The sequence below is a fragment of the Zonotrichia leucophrys genome, chromosome 1 (assembly GCF_028769735.1).
Source record: "Zonotrichia leucophrys gambelii isolate GWCS_2022_RI chromosome 1, RI_Zleu_2.0, whole genome shotgun sequence".
NCBI lineage: Eukaryota > Metazoa > Chordata > Aves > Passeriformes > Passerellidae > Zonotrichia > Zonotrichia leucophrys.
Genome location: NC_088169.1, coordinates 61,148,067 through 61,165,925, shown reverse-complemented (window position 1 = coordinate 61,165,925; position 17,859 = coordinate 61,148,067). Strand labels below are relative to the sequence as shown.

Below are 17,859 nucleotides of genomic sequence, written 5' to 3'. Positions count from 1 at the left end.
CGCTGATGTAATGTCTAAGGGAGTGAGGCAACTTAGCTACTTTATCATACTTGCTAGACTTAAAATGAATATTAAGAGGTTCCAACAAAGATGTTGTGCAGATAATAAAGACATAAAAAAGGGATAAAGATACAAAATGGTAACCACATGTAGCTATTTCCTTGCTTGCTGTTCTCAAATTCACAGAAACCAGAGGTTCTTTTTAGTGCAGCTGTACAACTTCAGTAGGTGCAGCAGTCCCTGTTACAAAAGTAGTGGGCTCAGGGCATGAGGAAGGTCCCCTAAAGTTGTGATAAAGGTTTTAAAAGCAGATGCTTGCTGACTTCTTGTATTATTTTCTTTCCTATGCTGCTCTTTAAAGAATGGTCAGCCTTGATAGGACTAAGTCAGTAGCTTCATGCCTGTGCTTGGTCTCTGAAAAAAAATCCAGGGAAATGAGGCTAGAGAAGATGAAGCAGTGGCCTGAGTGATGCGAACATCTCCTGTCTCAGGGCTCATCTCATCTCACACCTCATCTGATAGTGGGCAGGTATGAGCTTGGGTCGATAGTTTATTCCTATTTTCCACGTGCAAACAAGTGTATTTCAGGCTTTACCTCAGGTTTTGTAATTATATTGGCTTTACAATGAGGAGAACTATCTTGGATAAAACTGCGCTATGATTTTCAGTGGTTGGTGTCTTGTAGGTTAATGCACAGCATTTATCTATTGCCCTCCAAAAACCCCGAATCAAACTTTCTTGCTATGGAACTGATCTGTGTTCAAAGCTTGACAAAGACTTAGGTGTAGCCTTCCATATTGATATATAAGGCACTTGCACTCATCACCCTTCTGTAAAAGCACCAAGTGCATCCCATCTTGAACATTCCTGGAATATGTGTCCAGGCTCTGTTTCAGAATCAGATGGACCACTACTGGCATGCACATCTAAATAATTAATTATTTTAATTAATAAAAAACCTTGCTGTTTATCCAGGTACTAGCAATGCTTTCTGGTTTGCTCTTTTAATTGCAGCCCATGAAGAGTGTTACTTGACTTACTTCTTGGCTAAGAGTAAAGTGTGATTAGAGCAAGACAGCCAGAGAAATGCACATTTTAGAGCATCAAATAGATATAAAAGAAAAAAATGCTCTTCCTCTGGAAGCTACTTCTCTCCCCCCAAATTGTGGGTACATTTGCTTCTCATTATTATGAGTCATTTGAAGGAGAAGATGAACAAGGGAGCTAAACATTTGTGGAGAGGGTGCCAGACACACAGCAGAGCCCTTGGGTAGGGGGGTGTGGATTTAATGCATGGTGCTGGTTGTGAGAGCATTTTGTACATCTGGTTTGGTTCGTGGACTGGATCCATTTGTGGAGGGGAGTCTTGGCTATTATTGTTTGGTCCCTCTGTCTTATTTTAGCTTCACATTACTCAATGTCTGATTATGTTGGACAATGCTCACTGTTGCTGCTGAGAACATTTTGGACAGCAGTGACAAAATGCCAGGGATTATGTCCATATCATTCTATCACGGCTTAGGAAACCTGTGAGAGTGAGCCAAAGCAGGCACTGGATGCTTTGCAGAAGGAGGGCTGCCAGCCTAGGATAAATTAACTAAGTTTGTCTCCCATCTTTTCTCCCATCCTGACTGTCTGTATAACAAGATGATGAACTGCGAGCCCTCAAACCCATTGAGTGATGGACCCAAGTCTAAAAAATTGTAAGAGGGAAAAAGAAACCTACTTTGATACAGCGGGGTGGGAATTTTGCAGATCCTGGGAATTCCGTCATCCTGTTAAGAGCTGAGATCATTACTGGGCATGCTGTTCAGCAAAGGATTTCTGTCCATATTTTCTTTTCAAGTTTATCCAGCCAGTTTTACAGCTGTGATAACTTGTGCCACAGCACAGTCCAAAGGCTGGCATGTGTATGTATATATATAGGCATAAAATCAGTTATTCATGCTTGCTATCTGAAATAGTGAGTTGCTGCTTTGAAAAGAATGGATACCTGAATTTCGGGTTGTTATGTGAACCAAACAAAACCAGACAGAATATTTGGCACACAAGGAAGTATTATATTTCATTTCATTGTAATGTTTTCAGTGGATCCAAAATTCACTAGCTATCCTAAATTCACAAGTTTTTTCAGTGCTGCATATCATCTTTTTTATCTTACGTTTATCTGGAACAAGTATCTATGTCAACCAAACCAGAGATTTCAAGAGTACTGATTATTTTACCAAGGTTAATATTACCTTACAATAAAACCTGTTCTTTATGGATTCACTTACTTAGGGCAATACTGCTCACATATAGGCAGTGATACTAAAATCTCTATGAATGTTTTTGTAAGTAACTGAAATTACTGTGACATTTGTGGTATTTCCTTCTCAGATTAGGGAATGAAGCAGTTACTTAAATTACTTTCAAAGCAAATTTATGGAAATTTCCATTTAGAATTTACACTCAAAAACAATGAAAGCATAAAGTGCCATTTTGGGTGGTACAACTATATTTTAGTATCCCCTATGTCCAGTGGCATGTAACTGTAAGGGCTTGAAAACTGGATGTGAGGGCATGTTGCCTTATTGTGTCTCTTTAGCCAGCTGAAGAGGTGACACATGTCACAAGGGGAACTCATGTGCCATTTAGATGTTCAACTCTATGAGGGACCAGCGCAAGGTTTTCTGCCTCTGTAGACAGAGCCTGAGGCTCTGCAGTAACAGGGTGAAGTTAGGATGCAGAAAAAAGGGAAAGGGCTTTGAGATAGTAGCTGAGCTGCTGGAGATGTCCTAGACAGACAAGAGGTCAGCTGTGCATGGAGAAAGTTCAGTTGCCCCATCAACTCTCTAAGAACAGCTGGGGAAAAGGAGGGAGGAACTCTGCAGAGACAGTGGGGCTCACGGGAAGGTGCAGGAGGCTCTAGCAGGCACTGGCACAGGTTACCCAGAGGAGCAGTGGATGCCCCGTCCCTAGCAGTGTTCCAGGCCAGGTTGGATGGGGCTTTGAGCAACCTGGTCTAGGGAAAGGTGTCACTGCCTGTGGCAGTAGGGTTGTAACTAGATGTTCTTCAAGGTAACCTCCAACCCAAGCATTTTATGATTAGTGAGTGCTCTTTTCTCCCTAGAAAATCCCTCTCCCTCTGCATCCTCCTTTCTTTGGGATATGAGTCTCTGAGCTCATATTTCCTGGAACTTGCGGCCTTGTCACCATCCAGCATCGTATTGTCACTCCAGCTCATAAAAGCCGGCCTGCCCTCCCCATTCATCTCCAATGATGCCTCCTCACCTTCTTGGTGCTCTGAAGGAGGAAAAGGAAAAAAAGATCAAGAAAAAGAAAATACAGAGTCCTCCCAGAGGAGGCACTGCAGCTATTGCTAGAATTAGGTGTGAAGGTGGTGGCTTCTGAAATGTAAAGAGTTTCCTCCTCTTCTCCACAAGATATGCAGTGCCAAGACATAGAGTGAGACTGCTTATCTCATCTCTACCTTACCAAGCACTGACAGTGCTTATTAACTAATAAAGTACGTAGGGCCCATCTCTGGGCAATGTCTACCTGCTTGTGTTTGAAATTTTACCTTAAGAACACTGCTTTGAGCTTTCAATCTTTTTTCTTTTCCTTTATTTTTTCTTTTCTTTCTGGTAGCTTCATGAAGTTATGAGAAGTTTTTAAAAATATAAAAAAAGGAAACCCATCCTCAGTACTTAACTCAGCAGTTGAACAAAAGTGGTGCAAAAATACTGCAATAGGTGTTGAGTAAAAATGTCTGTTGTGGTAACTATTCTGGGTATAGCTGCTCTTTCATGACAACTCCTTTGAATTATTTCCATGTGGAACAGAGCAGCTCTGACAGCAGCTCTTTTTTAGAGGGAGGCAATTTCCCTCATATATGACTTGTCAGCTGCTAACTGTGGGTGTGTAAATATAGCTGAAATTTGGAAATAGTGCCGATCTGGCAGAGGTTTTGGGCAGTTATTTATGACAGAATGGTTGAGTTTTACCGAGTTCAGATTGATGGTAAATGTTTCAGGGCCCGTACATTACCCAAACTTGTGTTTGTGTGGAGCACCTTGACAGTTTTATATTGATTTCAATAATACAATTATTTTGAAAACGGCTAAGTGGCGGATAAAGTATGTAATTTATATAATAACTATAAGAGTATTCAGGAGCACCTCACTTTAATTTTACTTCAGTCTTATTGACCTTTTCTTCCCCCTTTGCTTTTGTGCTTGTGTCCTTCTTCTCTCGTCATTTTCACACCTCACTTGGGGTTTCTCCTCCTCCCACTCCATCTTTCAGCCGAACTCCCACAAGACTTGAGAACCTCCCTCCATACCTCCAGCATCATAACCTCATTTGTTTGTGAAGCATCTGCTTTATCTCTGCAGTTTTAACTCACAATTTTTTTTTCTTCTTGCTTAGTTTGTCTTGCACCATCCAGTGCCATGTTTCTGGTTTGTGTTCTGTCTCTGCTGAGCAATCTTCCTGAGTGTAATCCCTTCCTGGACGTGCCTTGATATGCTCCTGGTGTGTCAGCTTTTAATTTCTGTCTACACAAAGAACAGAGAGTCTGCTACATGCAAGTTCCTGGGTCAACTTTGCCACTCATTTCAAAATAATTTCAGGCTCATGGGGCCTTAACTAAGAAAGGTCTTAAGAGCTTTTAGAGGGCTAAGGATATGTCTGTCATTTCAAGCCAGCTAAAGATGCCAGTACTATAATCACATCTCTCAACCTTCTGTAAACATCGTCTTTGACTGGAAGCTCTCCTCCTGAGAAATCAGATGAAGACTTTTCTATCCTACTTTCAAGGTGTTATCTCCCTTTTGATCTGGCTGTTTATGAGATCTTCTCATCCACATGGTCCAGAGAGAGTACTATAGAGTACAAAGCACCTTTTCTGTCGTTATCTCCATGTCTGAACTGCCAGACCCTCTGTTTCCTAAAATTCAATAAATCCACTTTTTATTCTTTATTGTATCTAAATGTATCAAAATAAAAGAATAACCGCTTCTTTTTTTCAGATTTTCAAATGCTATTACTAGTCAAAATTTCACTCCATCACAGTATTGCAGAATGGGCAACAAACTCAAGGAAAAATTAGTAAAAGAAGTAGAGAAATCAGCAGATTAGAACTTCCTCTTTCAATAACAGTAGCTTGTTTTAGTTGTGTGTAATATGCTCTCTAGGACAGAGTATTGCCTTTATTTGTGCTGAGTCTTTGCTGCTTATATTGAAAGCTTATATTGAAACTTCAAGTTTGTAATTTAGCTTGAGTTGTCTGAAAGCTGAAATTTTGTATGGGTTCACATTTCTTGCAGATGTCTGTCATATACAGCTGGCTGACTGCCCTCAAAAACACAAGGGAAAAAATAAGATCCTTGAAAAAGTGAAATACTAATGACTTGCAGCCACTTCATATCTAGTAGCTAGTGAATGCACTTCTTGCTTGAGAGGAATGGGAACAGGGAGGATTGGAGTTGGCTTAGTGGTGGGAGGCTTTGTGTTGTTTTTGAAGGAATACTTGCAAGTTCTCTATTTGGTAGCTGACTTTCTAAAATGCAGTCAAATCAGTATGTGATGATGACAGAAATAATTGTATTATTCTAACTTTGACTCAAAATATGTATTTCATTGGACAAAAAATAACAAATTATTCAGAAAATATACTCTAATATGCTCTGCTGGGTTTCAGTGTCTCCAGGGAACTTCATTTTATGACTAGCAGCTTGCCTTAAAGTCCCAGAATATGTGATTCACAATCTCACCATCCTATTAGTTCATGTTTCTGTTTGGTAAGTGAATCAATTTCTGGATCTGATGTGTGTATAAGCAGCTTCTTTTTCCTTAGAGTCTCAAGGGAAATCATGAAGTGTCAGAGAATAAAGGTACACAGAGATATAGATGAATTCCACTGCAGAAAGCTGAAAGTTAAGATGTATCTAAACATTAGAACTTTAATAAGAATTCAATGATCAGTGCTTTGCCAGCAATGTGACAATGTGCTCTCTCCCACTTACCAGCTATTTGTACACACTGTACTTTGGTCACTGGCTGAAGTAACCAGGTGAGAACAAATTAAATCTAAAGATTTCCACTCCTGCTGTAGAACAGATAGATGTAATGTACCATTTCATCTTAAACCAAATTATGTACCAGGACATTTAGATACTTATTTCTGAAGACATCAGTGTATAATGTCTGATATCATAAAGACTGAAATGCTTAAATTCCAATTATGAAAAAATCTTTAAACTGAAAGTAGAGATACCTGCACTAAACAGCTCTGTGATATACCTAATCTTTCCCCTCCTGCTGCCTTTCTTACTGCTTGTTCAAGTACACATGTAAAAGAAGGACTTGATCAAAAGCCCTTTGCAGTAGATGACAATCTGTCAGCTGGTTTGGCCACTGCTTGGACATCACCTGTGTGTTCTGTCTTTGTAACAAACGCTTCAGAGATTTCTTGGGTGGTGATGGAGCATGTGATATGTGCGATGGCACTGAGACAACGGAGTCGGTTGGGTGTTGTTTGTTATCCTCAGCTGTTATCTGCTGCACATTCCTGGAGCTATGTCTTTAGCACAGCATGCCGTTGCAATAGCTTTGCCACAAAAGGTTTTTGGCAAAAAAGAGTTTTGAGGAAAGACATAAATGTTGTCTTCGGGATCTACATGTTGTCCTCAGCTGACTAATGGGGGTCTAAGGAAACCCCCTACCAGATGTTTCTTGCAAGGGGAATGTGATAGGAGAGAGAATGGACACCAATTGCAATGTGGGAAATCCCACTTGGATATTAGGGGGAGAAAAACCCAACCAAAAAACAAATCACAGTAATGTAATCAACCATTAGAGCAGGTTGCACTTGGAGATATTCAAACCTGACAGTCTTGAGCAACCAGATCTGAGTTGGTCACACCTAGAACAGGGAATTGTACCAAGTGACTGCCAAAGATGCCCCTCAGCCTATGTTGTTCTGTGCTTCTATGAATTCTTTTATTTTTATGTAGTTTGCTGTTCTCATCTAACTCTTAAATAAAGGAGAAATATTCTGCCTGTTTTCAGAACCTACTGGTTTGCTCTCATTTACTTACACAGATGAGAAATGGAAAGGTTGCTAAAGAAATGATTCAGTGAACTGCAAAACCATATACTTCTCTCTGGAACCATGCATTTTATACATTTGGTTTATAATACCCAGTAGAAAACATGTGCTGAGAGCTCACTGATTTTATGAGCTGAGATATCTGTATCCATGAATGAGATTTATTTGCAGTGTTTTCTTCTCTTTTCTTTTTAATGAAAAAAACAAATGAAAGTATTCTGTAGTTGTTTGGAATATTAAAACATGCCCGCTTTCATACTGAAAATAAGATCAAGTCTAATAAATGTAATTATTACCACTCATAGGTCTGCTTTTCCATATAAATGTAATAATTTCTTCTTGCTGTTTCTAATAATCTACATCTTACAGGATTCATGTCTTTTGCACAGTGTGCTTTTGCAATACTTTTGCCCCAAAAGATTTCCCTTGTGAAGTTATTAAAGTCAAGACCTTTAAAAACTCTTGTCAAAAACTGAGAATTAGGTTCTGTTTGAAATGCACTTATGTTTTAAGCAATTTTTCAATGAAATAACCCAAGTGTGCCTTTGCAAATTAAGAAGTTACACATTTCTCCTTGAAATTTATTTTTCCATTTTTAAGTAGAGAATTTATAAACTTTTTAAAAAGCTGCAACATGAAATGTACTATGAGCTGAAGCTCTGGTCAATAAATTTGGCTTGATTTAGGGCTGTAAAACAAACTTCATATGTCAGAATTTCTTATAGCATGGAAGAATGATCTCTTATTTGGCACACTATACTTCATAGTACGTTACAGCAAGGGATAGGTTATGTTTATGGAATAAGTACATATGAAAGCTAGATCTTATATGGGTGCTGTGTTTTAATTCATCTGGCAGGTAGGCCCCACACATCCCCTCACCCCTTCTCCCTGTGGGATGAGGGAGAGGATAAGATGGGTTAAAGTGAGAAAATCCTGCACTGGGATAATGGCAGTTTAATGGGTAAAGCAAAAGCTGAGCACACAAGCAAACCTGAGGAGGGAATCCATTCACCACTTCCCATGGGCAGGCAGGTGCTCAGCCATCCCCAAGCAGGGCTCCCTCACATGTAATGGTGACTTGGGAAGACAAATACCATCACTCTTAACATTCCCTGCTTCCTTCTCCTTCCCCCAGCTTTATATGCTGAGTATGACACCGTGTATTATGGGATATCCCTTTGGTCAGCTGGGGTCAGCTGTCCCAGCTGTGTCCCCTCCCAGCTGCTTGCACAATCCCAGCCCTGTCTCTGGTGGGGTGAGAGGCAGAAAGGGCCCTGACTCAGGGTCAGCCCTGCTCAGCTGTAACCAGCACATCCCTGTGTTATCAACACTGTTTTCTCACAAATTCACAACACAGCCCCATACCTGCTACTGTGAAGAAAAATAGAAATTAACTCTATTCCAGCCAAAACCAGCTCAATGGACTTCAATATATCTGTTCTGTAATAAAAGTCTGGAAACAGGACATACCTGTCTCATGAAAAAAATAAGAAAAAGATGAAACGTCCCTGATTTGTTAGATCCAACTGGGTTGCCATCATGACAGACACTACAGTAGCACTGCTTCTAGGTATGAAACAACCTGGGAAGTGAATGAGGGTGCAAAACTCTAAACTGCAAAGGAAGTTTACATTTTTTTCTAAAGCTGGTTATATCTCAATGAATGTTTCTGTCCTTCTCTGAAAAACAGAGTAGAAACTAGCGCAGGATCAGAGTAGTTTACCACAAATATCATATATAAGGTTTTTCTGCCTACCACATCATCTTATGGTTATTGTTGAAACATCTGGCTTTACAACTAGCAGTTTATTCCTTTTCATTTGGGACAGATCTTGCACAGTTCTGCCTTCCTGGGAAAAAGGAAAGAAATCCTGTGAAAACTGATGTTCTTGCAAGAAACATGTACAGTAAAGACCAGATGGATTTAATCAGTTTTATTTACTTAGCCAGCAAGGGCTGTTTATCAGTACAATATACAGATCATTGTAAGCTTATAAAAGACAATGAAAGAGTTGTGACCAAATCAGTTAAGTTTCACTCTTACTTTCTGAACATTGGCTTTCCTGGCTACTGAATAAAGCTTTTGACGAATAAAGCTTTGGCTTCACAAATCAGAATGTATTGTATAGTTTAATGGTAAGCAGCCAAGACTGTAATTTTTGAGAGACCAAAACAATTTGTCTTCTTCCATGAAAGTTTCCTGAAGCATTTTCATGACAAAAGCATTGATGTTTTACACACACAGGTTACTCTTGGGCAAAGACTCCTTTAAATTGTATTTCATTTTCAATAGTTTTTCCATTACCTACTTATTGAGCAAAATATAGGCACAATTAATTTTTTTTTGCTTAGGAATATCTAATACCTTAAGTATCTATATGCTTTAATCTCCAAGAAACCATTGCAGAGAATTATAACATTCTCAAAATGTGGCCGTTAGGATAGATGATGATTGACACTTATTCATTAAGACATAATTGATTTCCAAAAGCAATGGATTTAGATTCCCTTTGAAAGGCTTTTTTTTGGCCCCATATTAATGAGCAGCAAACTTCAGAAGAGATGCACTCGTGCAAGCTTTTGGTTACACACAAGCATATGTTCTGTGTGAGTTTAAGTAATGCTTATATAGATGTGTATGCCTCCCGAAGAGGCAAGCAGAGAGAATCTTTACACGTGAAGTGGAAACATAAAACAATAGCTAGGAAAACATCATCTAATTTAATGCACAGTGAGGCTGGGAAATTACTGTCGGGCAAGTGTCGTGTAAGCTTGCAATGCAGAGCTAAACCTTGCAGAAATGTGTGAAGAGAACTCAGATACAAACCAAGATAAATATCTCACTTCTATCCCTGGTTTGCTTGTCAGGATGTCCTCTTTTCCCTTTTCTTGCTGCTATTTTACAAGATGCATCTGCTTTCTAGAGGATGGGGGAAGTTCAGCTACAGTGAGTGTGAGGTTTTGTCTGCTTTTTAAAAATCTACTAATTCTGTGGATTTGATAATCATCTGTCTATTATCTGGTCTTTGCTTTTGTTATAAAGTTAAATTCATTCTACTGCTTGTTGTTCAGCTGGCAGTGTGTTCTCAGCACAGACCTCCTTAGCGCACCCATGGTTCAGGAGTACCCTTCCAAAACTGTATGCGTGTAGTGTATTTATATGACTTCTGTCGCATGCCATGGAATTCCTTCTGGGGTACAGCACTGCCTTTCAGGAGGAAGACAGCTACTGATTCTTATTCTGGGGCCACAGTTTCACCATGGCAAGTGGCTGCTGTGGTGTTAGGAGCACTCAGCACACCTTGACTTGATAGAGATGAGTGCTTTGTAACAAGAAATTGCAGTGCCGGAGAGCAAATTAGTGATTGATGTAAAATGGAGACTCCTAGATTGTAATTGTGCTAGCAAGATATGAGACGAGGCTTAAAGTACAATTTTAACAGTATTTAATTAAGTGGAACAGTAGATTAACCACCACAATCCTAACTAAACACTCATAGAAGAATTGCAAAGTATAAATGCTCATTTTTGCTAAGTTGCCTCTGCCATCAGTGACTGACTTAGAGAGGGTGTGATTGACTTGAAGCTGATTTAAAATGGCTCAATTTAAAAACTGAATTTTAAATCTTTTCCAATTGTTCTTTTTTAATGCAGGCAGGGAATGGTGACTCATCTGTAAAGCATTGCATGGTTCACTGGGTGGGGAGAAAATGACATATTTTATCTGGTCACTGAGATCTTACTGTGTCATTTCACTTGTGTGTAGCAATTAAAGCAAAGCGAACCACTTACCTGACAAATTTAGTCTGTTGTTCTTTCAATGGAAGTACTATTACCTCTAGTTTATATTTGTTTGAGTTGCCTGATGGCAGGTTTCTCTCATCACCTCAGTTGCTGACAAACTGTAATTAGGTATCCTTGTGCACGGTGCTAGATGAAGAAGTTGCAGGGAACTGGTGCAGCTCCTTTACAGTTTGTTTAATTAACTTTGTGTGCTGGATCCAAAAGATTTGGGGAGCCTGGCCTCCCTTGCTTTGTCAAGCTGTGTAAATCCCATATCAATTATACCCCCTATTCTGGAAACAAACAGTGGAGCGAGCATACAAGCTTTGAATTTGCATGACTCTTTGTAGGAAGCAAACATAAAAGGAGCTTGTATTCAGCCACAGTACATTCATTGTTAATTTGAAGTGAATATTTATAACTTTCTTTTTACTATTAGCCTGACACTATGAGCAATTACAGCAGTATTCAGCTAAATCTGCCCAGCCCGTGCCTGGTCAGAATTTTCTTTCCCTGTGTTTCTAATACATTTCCTACACACTGTTTTGTCCTTAATGCCTTTATAGCTTGTTTATTGGAAACAGGTTTTTAATTATTTTTCAGCAGTACTGGAGACCTGATTTAATGAGCAATTGTTAGATATACTAGGGAGACACATTCACCTGATTAATGTGATAGTTAACTGAGCAACAAAATTGCCTCATGAAGAAGCAGCTGTACACAGAGATGAAGCAGTAAAAAAGTTTGAGGGAATGTGAAGAAAATATTTGAGGAGAGATAATTTAAAATAGGATACTGGGCAAGTTGGAGGCTAAGTATGAATTCACAGTGTTGGCTTGATGGTTGGTTGGTTGGTCTGTTAGTACATGTATGTGTGCACACATGTGCCCATATTTGTTAGGAGACAGTTTATATAGGTTTGACTAAAAGGTAATGCATTGGAATGTTGGGATGTTCAAGGGCTGTGGAGCTGAAACTGCTGCAGCCAATGCTTTAGTGGCATACAGCGTTGTCCAGCTTCAGAGCTAATGGCTAATGTGTGATTTTGGAAAGATGTCTGTCCTTTGAGAAACTGATCTTTTCTCAGAGAGAGGAAGGCAAGAGAGAAGTTTGACATCCTTTTGTTGTCAGAGCTCACGCTGGAGTATTTCTTGTGTCACTGGCTTGCTCCTATCAGCACCACTTACATTTTCAGTTTGGAAGTTTGTGGTCTGCTTAAAGGATCAGACTAACATGATCACCGCAGAATTTTAGTACAAAATTGTTCCACTCATGCATCTCAATGTCATCTTCCCTCCTCTTTGCAAGCAGCATTTGCAAGGGACGATGATACAGTGGTAGTCCAGTAGAATCTCATGGCTAGATCATCAAGTTTTATTCCTGCAGAGGGCTGTGGCATCCATGGAGAGAAGGGTCCACAGGAGGGACACAGAGTGCACTAGGCCAAAAGGTGGTAGCAAACAGGTAGAAGAGGAGAATTAAGTATGAATGCTAAAGGAAACACAGCCCAGCTAGTTTCTCTCATGTAGTTCCCAGCGTGGCTTTTATGATGGGTATCACTTTACAAACTTGAAAATACAGAATGTTTTAAAGTCATGGTATATTATTAACCATGCCACTCACAAACTGACTGGACCCCTTATGGCCTAACATAACCCCTCTGGTTTCAAGTTAGGGCTGGTGGCTTTGTGTTCCTGTTCACTCATATACTAATAAGGGAAGGAACTTTTTTTTTCCAAAAGGAAAAGTGAGCTTTTTGTATGGGATGTCGTTTTCCTTTTCGCATGATTAAAACAGATGAGAGCTGTATAGATTATAAAGAACTCGCTCTGGGAAAATGAACTGACTTTCCGTGCAGTTGCTGTGGGAGCATGGATTAGGGAGCAGACTGATAAGATGCTTTGCCAAGATCAAATCTGAGTGAAAGTGATCTGGACACATTACTGGGATTATGAGAGATTTGAAGAAAATAGAGAAAAATGAGAAGGCAATTAACACACACCTGTTTGGAAGAGAAAAATGCTCCTATGAGTGTCAAACTCTCTGCCCCATTTTAACTGGTTCAGCTCCTCTCAGTTGTGACTTGGACAATTCTTTGCAAAACATTTTTACTTCCTTGCCTTGATAACATGATGGAAATATAAATCGCTTTATTTATGATTTGAATGCTTCTTTCAAAGCCAGGAGGGTTGCTGATCTGATGGTTGGAGAATCAGAGTAGAATTGGGCAGATCTGGATTAATTTCAAATTCTTGTCGTAGCTTTGCCTTTGAAGATTTTTAGCAGATTTTAACTTTGGGGGTTTTTCTCTGCACCTCGTTTTATTCATGTTGTCTGAAAAAAGAAGAGAATGATCTTTATGTTCCACCCATGCCTTACCAGTCTAGCTGGTTGGGATTTCTGGGGCTCTGCATGTCTGTGCCCTGGGCCAGCAGTCTTCCATCCCTCTCGGACCACACCTCTGCTTAGGAAGTTTTTGTCTTTCCTGGCTTGAAAGGAAAGTTCTCAGTGATCCTTTGATTTTGGCTGTGCTTGGCTTTTGTTATTTTTATATGGTGTGATCTTCAGACCTCTTGTGTGGAGGACCATGGTGATGCTGGAGCCAGCAGGGTGGCTGTGCAAGGCAGCTCTGAGCATGGCAGCACATCTTGGAGAGCCTAAAAGAGGTCACAGCTCCACAGTCTGACTGGACTCCTGCCTCATCTCTGCCTGTTCAGCAAATGCTTTAAACATAAATTTGTTCCAGAGTGTTTTGCTGCAGATGGGTGATCTCCAAAATGTGCTGATGTGCTCTGCTAGAAAAGGATCAGGATTGCTTTCTGGAAGAACTCATTACAGGACAGACACACTGGCATTGCTTGCATTTCTAGGTAAAAGGCTTGACATTTTGCTATTTATGTTGCAGCCAAAGTAGACAAAAGCAGAACATACTTCTAAATTTGTTTCTTGGCATATAAATAGAGGTTATGTAGTGTTATAATTTACCCATGTATTTTATTTTAATGCTATCAAACTAAGCTATATGTTGGCAACCACTCCTGCTAATCTTGCATTCTTTATTCTTCAAACCCAACAAAAGTCATCTGTTGAACTCAACACTGAGCTGGTGAGTCCAATTTTTGGTTGTTTTATTGTGTTTTGTTTGATTGATTGGTTTGGGTTTTGGGATTTTTTTTGTTTGGTTTAATTTTCCTTATTTAAAAAGCAATCAAGGTAAGAGATTTGAATTGGTGTGTTCATGTGTTCCATCAGAACAGAGTTGTTCTCCTATTTCTCTGCAGAGTGTTCTCCTATTTTTTATGAAGACCATCCTAAAAAAACTGCTGATTAATAAAAAAAAGAAGGCAAATTATATATTATACTCTTACCTTTGAAAAATTTGTGAGTTCCATTTATTCAGTTTAATTTAACAGCTGGACATTTATATGTCTCTGAAACTTGTCATAAATCTAAGACTCTGCAGCTAATAAACAGCAACAGGAAAAGTGGTCAATCCAAAGTACATGCAGTCAGAGCATCCTGTCCTGCCTGTATCAACTTCTGTATAACCACATATGGAAAACTATCAAGCCTGGACTTCTAAAATGCCTGAGATAGAACAATTTTTGAAGAAAAAGCAGCAGCCAAAGGTTGTAAAAGCAACTGTCTAATTCACGTGTGTTTATACACACATGCATATGTATGTATTTACAAACTGTATATGTATTCACACCTGATACAGAAGAATGAATGGCAAAAGTGGTGTACAGTTCCTTTCTGAAGAGCTGTCTGCCTTCACTGTTCACCCCTCTTCCCTCACCCTTGTCCTCAGACTGATCAGTCATGTTTGTAGAGCTCAAGCCTTCACTAGCTCATGCTAAAAGGAAAACTTGGCATGATTTCCTTTTTTGTAACTGGGGCCCTTTCACTAATTGGCTTGACACAGATATGGTCCTGAGGAGTCCCTTAATGGGAATTAGATCCCTCCCTACTGCTGTCATCCCTTGTCTTTTCTCCAGGTGCACACACTGCAACTGTCTCAACAAAGCGGGTTCTTTTCTTTGTTATTTTTTAATTCCCAGGATCCAAATATTAACAGTTCTGGTAGGAAGCACGTAACAGAAATGTATTTGCCAAATGGCGCTGCCTCTTTCCTTGGATATGGGAAAGCATTTTGTGGAAATGGGAAAAGCAAATGAAAAAAGCCTGCCAGTTCCACACGCCCCCTGTCTGCGAGCATCCCCACCGTGGGTACGTGGGCTGTGTTACTGACTCAGGGGAATGGCTTTAGAGGAGCCCTTTGTTGGAATATTGGCAGCACATCACTGGACTTGCCGTTGTTGCAGATGGAGCAACTTGCCGAACAGATGGATTCTCAGTTTTCTCAAAGAAAGGGAAGGTACTTGTTGTACCATGGTGGGAAAGAAGGGAGGGTATTCCAGGCAGATGGAAAGGCAGGAAAGAAGGCACGTTCTGTGCTTTTTGGGGCACTTGGAGCCTAGCAATCTCTTTTTGGCAAACTTGGGAAAGCATAAGCGCAGCACTCTGTGAGAGGGCAAAGGGACTGTAACAGATGTGAAGGAAGTTATTTGCACAGAAGCAATGAAAATGGAGGCTGAGACTAGGAAAAGCCAGAGTGTATAACTGAGTACTATGTGCTACATATGGAAAGGGCTCCTGCCCTCCACCGTCAGAGGTGCACTCTATTAAAGCACAGGACTCATGCCAGAAGAGCATAACTGGAAGAGAGGACTGATTAATATTTTAAGGTCTATTGTGTTGTGGAAGAGGCTAGAGATAAATATCATCTGCCTCTGTGAAGCCAGGAATCCCTATGTTTCTGCAGTGTGTGCATTGGTTTTGTGATGGCACAGTTTGTTCAGTGGCTCGGATACCATGTGGCATCTTTTCTCCTGCTGCTCTTTCTCCCCTCCCCATCTTACCTCACTTCCATCTTAATTGTTGGGGCAGGATCAGTCCTATGCAGTACCCAAGAACCTGTAAATCTGACTTGAAATCATGTTGACTGATCCCATATTTACTGCTAAAGTCTTCATGCAATTGCCAAATGCAGTAGGCATAAATGGAAAGAAGTGATCATATTTTGGTGTTTTGTTAACTCACTAAAACTTTTCAGTCACTTCATACATAGACATCAGACTTAGCAGAAATGTACTTTATCATAGTATCATTTATGATTCAATAACAATAGAATTTTGCTTTATTTTTAACCCTTAGCTTAATTAGACAATTTCAGCATCTTACAATGCAGACATTAAAACTGTTTAGCTATAGTAAGGATGCCAAAGGCCTTGGAAATCCAGATTTTCTAGGAAATGAATGTGATAAAGGACAAAAATGTTATTTCCAAGTGTGATTCACCGCTGAAAGCAGCTATGCAAAATTATCACTTTCTTAAATAATGGCTTTGGCTTTTGTTCATAGTCAGGGTTGTGTCTACAGCAAAAGAAATATCTAAAGTATTTTTATGGAAAATAAAATTGCCTGGATTACATACCCACTTTTACATCAATTGTGCTCAATTTTGCAGGACTGAATTATCAGGGAGGCTCTGAGATAAAATGAACAAGGAATCCCATCACTGAATTTTAGTATGAGCATTTTTCATATTGTTGTGTCTGGATCTCTGCCAAGTTTCAGCCCCATAATAAATTAAGTCCAACCCACACAAAGTAAGGGAATAAAAAAGATGGGAAAACAACCCAAAAACTTCTACAAGACAAAAAGACTAGCCATTTTTTATGGGAAAACAAGTGGCCAAGAACAATTTATTGGAAAATAATTATCTAAAGCTCTTCTCTCTAATTGGAAATGATAACATTTTCCAGCCTTACTAAACACAGCAGAGGATCGTCATTTTGCTTCACCAACCTGGTTAAATTAAAGTTGAGAAGTTGCTTTCCTCTAGTTTTATTTCTCCTGACACCCAATACTGTAATTGAGCCCACTTCCCTTTATTTATGGCAAAATCTAATCTGGCTGCCACAGGACCTGTGAAAATCATGGAGGTGGTGAGTCAGGTGATGAGCCAGGGTCTGCTTTCTGCATTGTATGTCTGGCTTATTTAATCTCTAGTCACCCTCAGATAATAAATATTTCATATGTTGGACAGGTGAAAGGTTTTATTCAGCTGCAGATCTGCTTCCACAGCAACTGATTCTTCTCATTTGAACAGTTTAAATGTGTTGAAAACAGAGCTTGCTTTCTATTTTTCTCCACTGTGTTTTTATGTGTAATGTATTATTTGTTTTCTCCCTCCTGTCCCTCCTACAAGCAGATACAGAAAAGCCGACAGCATTAACAAGTAATTCTAAACAATTTATAATCCAAACAAATTCTCTCTTCCAGTCAAAATGGGATGAAAAATGCCATTTCATTTGACAAGCACAGAGTAAATATCTAGAGATATGAAATTGCCCGGGTTAGCATCTATAAATACTCTGTATGCAAAAAAATGCATGCAATCACAGTACTACTTTATGCTTTACAGTATATTTCTGCATTGCTACTGAGTGTTTCCTCAATACCATTGTCCACCAATTCAGTTAATCATGTTGGGTTTGAATTTGGGTTTTTCTGGGGGAAGGCGAGGCAGTATCCCAGGTCTTTCTCTAAGAAAGGTTTCCTTCTCTAAGAAAAGCTGCTGGCAAAAAGCCAAAGAGAAATGTCTGCAACCATATCTGATTTCTGCCAATGTTGGTGCTTGTGACAGATCTTCTGGAGCATGTCTGCTGCATCCTTTGCATCTTGCAAGGGAAGGAGCTTTTTGGAGGCATAGCTTAGCTCATTCTTCCTCTGCACATTTCACACGTAGTGGGCAGCCGCTGTCCCTCCTGCTCTGAGGCCATCCTCACATCTGGACTCTCTGACGCGGGGCATGCTGTGCCCCGTGCCCACCTCCATACCTCTGTCTGCAAACATGGCTGGTGCCTTCACAAAGCACTTCCCTTGCCTGCCTGCTGAGTCAATTGTGACTTGGT

General features: G+C 39.8%; 1 protein-coding gene across 8 annotated transcripts in view; it reads left to right on the top strand.

The window, feature by feature from the left end:
• ENOX1 (ecto-NOX disulfide-thiol exchanger 1) overlaps positions 1-17,859 on the top strand; it is a 357,261-nt gene that overhangs the window by 188,178 nt on the left and 151,224 nt on the right. The gene's annotated exons all lie outside the window — the stretch shown is intronic.